This window comes from Schistocerca cancellata, chromosome 5 (assembly GCF_023864275.1).
Source record: "Schistocerca cancellata isolate TAMUIC-IGC-003103 chromosome 5, iqSchCanc2.1, whole genome shotgun sequence".
Lineage (NCBI taxonomy): Eukaryota > Metazoa > Arthropoda > Insecta > Orthoptera > Acrididae > Schistocerca > Schistocerca cancellata.
The window spans coordinates 708,566,680-708,576,965 of NC_064630.1; the positions used below are offsets into that span (position 1 = coordinate 708,566,680).

Below are 10,286 nucleotides of genomic sequence, written 5' to 3' on the forward strand. Positions count from 1 at the left end.
TGGCAAATCGTCATTTTTTCGGATGAATCCAGGTTCTGTTTACAGCATCATGATGGTCGCATCCGTGCTTGGCGACATCGCGGTGAACGCACATTGGAAGCGTGTATTCGTCATCGCCAAACTGGCGTATCACCCGGCGTGATGATGTGGGGTGCCATTGGTTACAAGTCTCGGTCACCTCTTTGTCACATTGACGGCACTTTGAACAGTGGACGTTACATTTCAGATGTGTTACGACCAGTGGCTCTACCCTTCATTCGATCCCTACGAAACCCTACATATCAGCAGGATAATGCACGACCGCATGTTGCAGGTCTTGTACGGGCCTTTCTGGATAGATAAAATGTTTGGCTGCTTTCCTGGCCAGCACGTTCTCCAGATCTCTCACCAACTGAAAACTTCTGATCAATGGTGGCCGAGCAACTGACTCGTCACAGTACGTCAGTCACTACTCTTGATGACTTGTGGTATCGTGTTGAAGCTGCATGGGCAGCTGTACTTGTACATGCCATCCAAGCTCTGTTTGACTCACTTTGACTCAATTCCCAGGCGTATGGAGGCCGTTATTACGTAAGCCAGAGGTGGTTGTTGTGGGTACTGATTTCTCAGGATCTATGCACCCAAATTTCGTGAAAAAATAATCACATGTCAGTTCTAGTATAATATATTTGTCCAATGAATACCCGTTTATCATCTGCATTTCTTCTTGGTGTAGCAATTTTATTGGCCAGTAGTGTATAACGCGCCGGTAGGGTGGTATCAATGTGTAATACAACAGGCAACATATGGTTCTGAGATACATTGTTGGAAAATATCGTTAGCACATGGTTATGTCACTTGTGGTAGTGTCGGTGCGATAGGGATTCGTCGTGAGTGATAACGTGGTGTCACTTCTATCTACAGTGATGACGATGGATGCAGCATTGTCGGGCCACGTCTCTATGCTGCCTCATCGAGGGCAGCCACAAAAATGGTCACCGTGCTGATGGTCTGTGGTGCTCCTGATACAGCCGCTCTCTCCGTGTGGTTATATCTGTGGCTGCAAACAAGTTCATTTGCTGACTCAAAGTACTCAATGTGGCTATAAAATCCTGGAGGGCCAAGCGAACAGTATGTCTGTTCTGTTAGGCGCCTGAGGCGTGGAGCCATTGAGATTCTGCGCGGCGTTGCGAATAGCGCATAGCCCTCTGGCACCCCTTTCATGCCATTCATGGGATTCTGTTCACCGCGAGTAGCAATACTGTGGAATACGTTAAACTGCAAACCCGACTACCTACGTTATAGCCAACGTCGAATTGTGACAGATACTGGAAGACGTTTCTCTTTCGTACACGGAACATAGCACGATCCTGGCACAAGCAACCAGCACTGAAACGCGATCTCTCAATGATAAATCTTTCATGGTATAAAGGACACACGTGGATCTACAGCTAACGTACTCTCTGCCATTGCGCAGAAATGCTAAGCATGTGCATATCCCTGCACGTAGCACATTTAATGCTGATTGGACTTTGTTGCCTGCTCCTATCATGGTGCTGTCTTTTTAATGGCCAGACTTGTATCTAAAAAAGTGTATCTACACAATCTTTATACTCAAACATCAGCATTCTGCTCTTGCACCAGAACGTCTTTACACTTCAGAAACATTTATTTTAAAGAGAGAAGCACGTTTAGGGTGGCACAAAATAGGTGTTATAAAGTATTTCTCTACTGCGATTTAATTGTTTCCTCATTGTGATATTGTTGTGGCAACGGCCTTGCCGCAGTGGATACACCGGTTCCCGTGAGATCACCGAAGTTAAGCGCTGTCGGACGTGATCGGCACTTGGATGGGTGACCAGCCAGGCCGCCATGCACTGTTGCCATTTTCCGGGGTACACTCAGCCTCGTGATGCCAATTGAGGAGCTACTCAACCGAATAGTACCGGCTTCGGTGAAGAATACCATCATAACGACCGGAAGAGCGGTCTGCTGACCCCACGCCCCTCCTATCAGCATCCTCCACTGAGGACGACACGGCGGTCGGATGGTCACAGTAGACCACTCGTAGCCTGAAGACGGAGTGCTTTTTTTGTGATATTGTTGAATTGTAGTTCTGAATATTCTATAGCTCACCCAGCGTTTCTTGATCTCAACGACATTTTATGCGAATTGTGGACGTATAGTGGTGATTAGACGCTCCCTCACTGGCTATTATGCCCAAGGACGGCACAATCCGGAGTGACCACTTTCCGGGGAAATTACAGTACCGAAGCTGAGGTCAAACTGTTGTGACAACATCTAAGCGTTCTCTGATACTCAGTGTGGCCAAGCGGTTAAAGGCGCTACAGTCTGGAACCGCGTGACCGCTACGGTCGCAGGTTCGAATCCTGCCTCGGGCATGGGTGTGTGTGATGTCCTTAGGTTAGTTAGGTTTAAGTAGTTCTAAGTTCTAGGTGACTGATGACCTTAAAAGTTAAGTCTCATAGTGCTCAGAGCTATTTTTGTTCTCTGATACTGATTTTGTGTAATGTTTTTACAGCTTTTTTTAACAGATTGTTAGAATATTCTGAAAATAACCCTTCCCTACTTGGTTTCAAGAGGGGTATGTCAGGACGACCAGCCTCAGTTGTAAGCCTGGAGAATGTGGAACGAGTGACAGTACTATTAAGCGAGGAGCCCACTACATCAACGAGACATGCAACACAGAACGATGTCACGACAGAGTCTCCAGAGGATAACGAAGGAGAAATTTAACATTTTCCTCAAAAAATTCAACGGAGCCAGTCCTTTGATGACTGGTATTTGGAGCGGCGGTATTCTTTTAGAAATGGGATGATTGAGGCCTTTAAAATGGAACAGTGAGTACTGGTTTAGTGAAAAGGTACACTTCCATCTCCATCAGACCGTAAAAAAATTTACAGAAACAAAGAAAGAAAGAAAGAAAAATTGGCGCCGCTGGGCTACTGAGAGATTCAAGACGTCCAAGTTGTTGCGCCCCCTCATCAAAAGGCGTCACTGTTTGCTGCCAAATTAGCGCACCGTGCATTATTGGGCCAATTTTACTGACGGTCCTGTTAGAGTGGGCAAGTAGAGATAGATGCTGAAACATGAATTTGTACCGGCTGCATGGTTTGGCCGAGTGCTGCGAAACTGCTGCTTCATGCAGGACGAAGGTCGTCAACATCATACTGCGAACATCTTTGACTTCTTTCAGGAGACATCCAGAGATCAGACCGTTGCCCTGAACACTTTAACATTCACTGGAGATGGTGTGGAATAGCACCTCAGAGCCCCGACCTCAACCGGTGTGTTTTTTTCTCAATGAGTTATCTCAAGGAAAGAGTCATCTAAGATGTATCTGTAACAGCCCAAGATGTCGTTACTCGAATTTCCGGAGAGCTTCAGGCACTCTAAGATAATTTTTTTCCAGAAAGTCATTACGAAATTCAGTTTAAGATTGTACCCACTCAATGTTGCAGAGTGAAGCATTTTGAAAACCCTCTGTATTCATTTTCAGGTTGTCTACTGCACATAAATACGAAAGCAAGAATGTATCATCTCACATTATACTGTATTACACAAAAACTTTCTATCACCTGTTTTGCGCTACCCTGTATAAAGTATTGAAGTGCTACAAACAACTGTAGGAAAAGTCTCTGGTACGCCCACGAGGTAGCGATCACGAAATCAAGTAGTAAACAGGCATTCCCAGTGACACTAGATAACCATGAGTAAAACGTATACATATACCCAGAAATGGATTGGAGAAATAAAGAATAATGTAAAATTAGGAAATAATACACAAAGGATGTCCACACATGGTAATTTTTCGAGCTAAAGATCAGCTGTTGCGAGATGACCAGGAAGAAAAAGCGAGGAAAGAGACTGGGGTTACCTAGTCTGAAGGGAGCTAGAGAAGAAAGAAATATTTCTAAGTAGTAAGCTAAATGGGCTCATTCGCAAAAAAAGCAAAATATTACGGCAAAAAGTTAGGAACAATCATGGAATATATCTCCTGAAACAAGAAACGCAACGAACTATATTGGAAAATAGAAATAAGCCAAATATCCAGATTATTACAGCCCACAGAACTATGTGAATAACTTTAAATACGTGGCCCTGGAGAAACGGCCATAACATTGGAAATGGTTCGCAGACTATATGAAACATTTGAAAATAAAAAACAACCTTTTTCATACACGCCAAAATTCGGTAATAAAGCTGTCTCATAAGGTTTGTAAATCTACATACATCTGTCTTATTCCGTCTGAGAAATATGTACTAGCTTAAGTTGAATCAAAAATGAGAGAGCCTTTCAATCATATACACGATCCAAATTATAAAAAAAGTGGGATGAAATCTGAAAAGCTGAACAAGAAATGTGTCCAAAACTGGAAAAATCAGTAGCAATGCGGATATCAGTATAATGGCCACATACGAAGAATGATTCAATACAAATATACGAAATTTATCTTCAACGCCATTGACTCGAAACTGCAAACAAGAATACCTTGGAACATTTTCACCGATAGGGATATGGATGAAATGGTCACAAAATCAGAAGAGACAAAACCGATAAATCTTCAAAACATTTATAAGCGAATTTAGAGGTTTCCGAGACAGCAAACGGAAAACTGGTGCAACAGATCTGATGAACAAGATACTACACACTCTTCACTGATGAAAAACATCTGGCTTAGACAAAAAAAGTTATGTGAATAGCTCTCACAATAGATAAATTTGTAGTTCTTCTTAGATGGCAAGCTAACGATATAAATATATAAAAATAAAACAGTGTACGAGGTAACTACTGACAAATAGTACGAATAATTTTTTTCCACATAATGTTTAGACCTCAAGTAATTATCCTCAGTTGTGATGGTTCTTTTTTTCGTGATTTTATTACGGTGTATTGCATGATGTACAGAGAGTCGGGGGCCAAATACACGATAATATTATGGTGAAGGAGACCTCACTCAACAATTCAGTACGAATACGTCTTCGTGTTGTAAGAACAAATATTTATCTCGAAACGTTGTGAGACTGGATGTTTAATAAATTTGTACAGCTAAGTGAAGCTGTGATTCTTGTTAAATGTCAAGAGCAACGTCACTGAAATAACAAAGCAGAAAATCAGGTGTTGTTCTACGAAACAGTTTGTACGAAGTTACTGCAGGAAAGTGGGGCTGGTTAAGTTGTAGGCCTACCTAATTTATATTCGTATGATGATTCGCAAAATACTTATTTTGAAGCAGGCGGATCGGACAGAAATGAGTTACCTTACACCATACAAAAATTTTTGTTATATCGAAAATTCCCGTTACAGACACCAGAAGGACTGAATATAAAGTATTTTGAACTGGAACCCAGGTCCGGAAACGTTCCGTTCCTGTGCTACAATCACTCCAAAACTCGACCACTTTGACAAGTACTTTATCAGGCGTTACCCATCACATCACTTTTTTTACAATTCCACTCATTAGTAATCAACGAAACAAAACTGAATCAGTTTTCACAAACACTGTAGTTTATACTCAAACTCATCCTTTTGAAAGCAGGGTTAGAATTCTGATCCACTACAAGTAAGGTTCGATATGAAGATCACCAAGTTCGGTGCACACATTGTAGCTACGAACGATGTCGTTTTCTTCAACGTGATGCAGTGCGGCATCTTCCAATTCGGGTGTGCGGTTTCTCCTTAGAGCACCACGGTCACCCAAGCTGATTTTTTCGAAGCAGTTGCATAACTGTGGCGAAAAGCGTATGCGATGCAGTCGGACATTGTGGATAACGATCTTGGTAAAGACGATGAGCAGCTATCCCGTTACTGTGTGCTTCGCCATACAGAAGGATCGTGTATTCTCCTAACGTGCAATTATCCATATTGCACTCTCACAGAACCATGTCAGAAAGATAGGATAGTTGTCCAATGACATCAGCACATCAGTTGTAGGCACCCACCACCGTGACTACCCTGCTGCATACTTACCTAGCAAACACGTTTTCAAACGGCACGTTTCCGGACATGGGTTCCAGATCCAAATATTGTCTACTCAGTGTCCTCTAGAAGTCCTAAAAGTTTGTAATGGGAATTTAGAGCGCCATGTGTGTGTGTGTAATTGCTGGACATTTTAAGTGAACTCCACTGTCATCTAATTACAAGATAGCGTAACACTGAAGTTTAAAATTATAAGGCAACTAATGGGCGCTTCTTTAATGAACTCGCTTGTGAACTGAGAAGAAGCAGATTTGTATTTAGTATTTTACTTCATGTATAAGACAGACCTGATTCTAAATGCGGCAGACGATTCAGAATTTCTAGAATGAAATTTTCACTCTACAGCGGAGTGTGCGCTGATATGAAAGTTCCTGGCAGATTAAAACTGTGTGCCGGACCCAGACTCGAACTCGGGGCCTTTGCCTTTCGCTGGCAAGTGCTCTTCCGACTGAGTTACCCAAGCACGACTCACGCCCCGTCCTCACAGCTTTAATTCCGCCAGTGCTTCGTTTCCTACCGTCCAAACTTCACAGAAGCTCTCCTGCGAACCTTGCAAAACTAGCACTCCTGGAAGAAAGGATATTGCGGAGACATGGCTTAGCCACAGCCTTGGGGTTGTTTCTAGAATGAAATTTTCACTCTACAGCGGAGTGTGTACTGATATGAAACTTCCTGGCACAGATTAAAACTGTGTGCCGTACCGAGACTCGAACTCGGGACCTTTCCTTTCGCGGACAAGTGACCGCGAAAGGCAAAGGTCCCGAGTTCGAATCTCGGCCCGGCACACAGTTTTAATCTGCCAGAACGATTCAGAATTTATCGTTTTTTTAGCAGCGACACGGTGTTACCTTTGAACATTGAATGATTTTGTATTCTAGCCCATCGTCAACTTCAGCTTTGAATATTGTACCTGTCGCCTAAAGAAGTAAAACCATACCGCTATGGGAGAAAGGTAGACTTACAAAACATACATCAATAATCAGAACCGTTGTCTCATGTGCGAAAAAACGGTCACCTACGTCGCGGGAGCTACTATACGGCAGGAGGAGAGGGGAACTAAACTTTTTGAGCAATGGCGATGGCAAGAAAAATAAGGTGATGTTTAGGTACATAGATTAACACAGTAGCCACTTGGAAGTATATAAACCAGTTTCAAGCATGATGCGGAAGATAAGATTAAGATTTGCAGAGCGTGTATGAAGCTGAACGAAAATATGTTGACAAATAACATAATAAAAGTAATAGGACTAATAGGGAACACTTTTATGAAATAAATCAGCAAAAACTGGAGAGCAACTCGAATAAGAGAAAAAATGCGTGTAAAGGAGAACAGGAATACGCTGGCAGATCGCGTGTTAACAGTTACCACTGTCAAAATTAAGATCGTAATAGAAGGGTTAACCAGGTGGAGCGACTGAGGGTAACTTACTACAAATAGGTATCGCTGAATACACGCACGTACGCCTAAAGAGCCGAAACGAGCCACGTGTTAGCAAGATGGTGATAAAAATGTGGGACGTTTATTAACGGAAGAGAAAGGTTTATGATGATTAAGAATGCAGGTATTGGAACAGTGTTAGCAGAATTAGAGAACCTACAGTTTGGAGAAAGACTGAACGAGCATCGACTAAAGAAAAACTTTGTAAAAAATTGCTGTGACAACAATTGCCAAACCAATATGTGTTTTGGAACTTAGAATGTCAGAATATGGGAATTTGAACGTGTGTGCAATAAACAGAAAGTAAAACATCTATATGTCGCATGACCCACGCACCAGGTGGGACGCTACTTCGGTGACTTTGGTGTCCCTGGGCTAATGGCACCTGGCATAGTCAAATGGTCACTCAACCAAGTACTAACTGGGCCCGACGATGCTTATATTCGGTGAATCATGTGCACTCAAAAAACTGAAGAAAAATATTATGATTTTTTAAAAAGTCTTTTTTGCACAGATGTAGTTAAATAACTACGTACCTTAAATACTGAACTAAAAGGGACGGAAGTAAAATGCTTTACAAAACCCGGGAGGAGAACCTGCTGTTTTAAATTGCACACGTGAAATAATTTTGGTTAGTAGAAATTGTGTGAAGAACTGTCTACTGCGAAGAGTCATCAGCGAAAAGAATCCGGTAATAATTGAGGAAGAAAGCTTGCAGTCCTAGGTGATGTAGTCCTAGATGAGTTACCATCAGGGTGAGGACGACGACACACACGATTACGGAAAGTGTAGAACGCTCTGTGGATAACTGTCGTAAGACACATCTGCTAAATAAGAAGAAAAGTAACGAATGGCGTAAGAATGCTCTTAAGTTGATTTCCTTTTTCTGTTTTGATAATAATCACTTTTCACAGTGTATTTGGGAATGGGTATTTGGTCAAAGGAGAAACGTTTGACTATGACAAATTACGAACAGTAGTTCTTTCGGAGATGCTACTCTCAACCGTGCTTCTCCTGGTTTTCTTAACCTGTATTGCAGAACGAATATTCCGGTTCGTTGCACCAAGTCTCAGTTCCAGGCTGCCTATGTAACTGCTTCCAGAGCCACAAAAAATTAATTTTCAGTATTTAATGTTATTATAGACCGAGTTTAAAAGTGGCTGTAGGAAGGGCATCCGTTCATCCCTTTAAAACTGACCGTGCCAGACATGCCGATTCTGTGCCGCTTCGGGGAATGGCCCAAGAAGTAGAAGAACAAGACTGTATTATAACAGCATTTTACATTTTAGACTAAGTCATTAACAGGTACAACATTACTCTAAAGATTTAAAACCGTAACTCAAAGTTTCGAATTAGAAACTATCTATGTGTCTTGAGGAAGCGTAACAAACCGCGCGCAAATACCCAGACTATATTTATTCAGTATTTAGACTGACATAACTTAGTGACAAGGACCAAACTTTACACACATATCTGCAAACTTTCATGAAACTTTTTCTGGTTCTCCACTTCTCCCCTCCCACACACACACTAAATGGCGATACGTAAAACGTTTATAGCTCACCACAGTTTAGTTGTTTTAGCAGTAAGACTGCCGCATCAGATATGACACTTTAATTTAGTACCTCTTTGCTACCAACTGTATTCGCAACACATATTGGACGCACTATTCACATATACCAATAAATGTACCTGCAGAAGTGCACCACTTTACGATACATAATTCAGGAGCTATGACGCCAAAAACAATGAGATACGCAAATAGCTAAACCAGACTATACACGACGATAATGAGTGACTTCTAACAAACTTTAAAATATTTTCAGACCTTTTCTGATCTTTTTCTCTCTTAAAAGTGTAACGTCAAATACTTAGCACATTAACACCACAGGTAATCAGAAGTCTGAAGGCATTTCATGAGTGGGAGTTCGACACTTTACTGGTAGTTACTAAACTGACAAAAATCATCCAATTATTATAGTAGAAATGCAAATTTATGGTCACAAATATTATCTTTAGATCGCAATAATGCCATGGTGGTGTTGCAATCAATTACAGCATAATCAAATACATACGAAATTAAAAATAAACTTAGGACTTCACCTTGTCTCCCATAGTACTGTTTGTTTACGTTTTCACGTTTTTATTTTGGGCGTATTCGATGGCGCACAGCGTTGTACCGAAATCTTCATTGGAATTGTGCACCTTAACGAGGTTACTGATCAGCGTGGCTAGCAGAACTCTGTTGATACGGATTCCTGCGGGGCTCTGAAATGTGGCCTCGCGCGGGGTGATGAAAGGTCGAGAGGGCGACTGGCGTCCGGAATGAAAATTCTCCGTAGTCGGCTAATGAAGAAGGCGGATAATTAAGGGTAGGAATGTGAGACGGGTAGGGCAGGCTATGTGAGAATGAGCAGGAAGTTGGGGAGGCAGCGAGCCGCTCGTGGGGGTGAAATATCGGGACGGGCGTGCGTGGGGCTCTGTCTGTCTCTCCCCTCGACGTCCTCGCCGCCGAAGGTCGAGTGCAGTCACGCAAACCTCGCCTAAAGGTTTCAGGGAAACGCTGTGAAAGTATTGTTAGTCATCACACAGCTCACTGTGACTACTAAGTAGTCTTCAAAGACATCCGATAGCTTCAGAATCAAAGTTTTAAAGGTGTGAGAGGGTCACAGGTGTTTTGAGATAAGCAGCTAGTGGATTTTATCACGAAACTGGATGAGAATTCCACAAATGTTCGTATACAGGGAGAGTCACATAGGGCGTTCCACTACCGCAATTTTGTAAACGGTTGGTTTTCGGTAAATGTTAGTGCGCTGATGGATACAATAATTTTTTGTATGTTTAATACTTTAACCCTTGTACCATACC

At 42.1% G+C, this 10,286-nt stretch overlaps 1 pseudogene; it reads left to right on the forward strand.

Annotated features, from left to right (window-relative positions):
• Window positions 1-1,747: 1,747 nt before the first annotated feature.
• LOC126189179 (5S ribosomal RNA) lies at window positions 1,748-1,865 on the forward strand (annotated as a pseudogene).
• The last annotated feature ends 8,421 nt before the right edge of the window (window positions 1,866-10,286 follow it).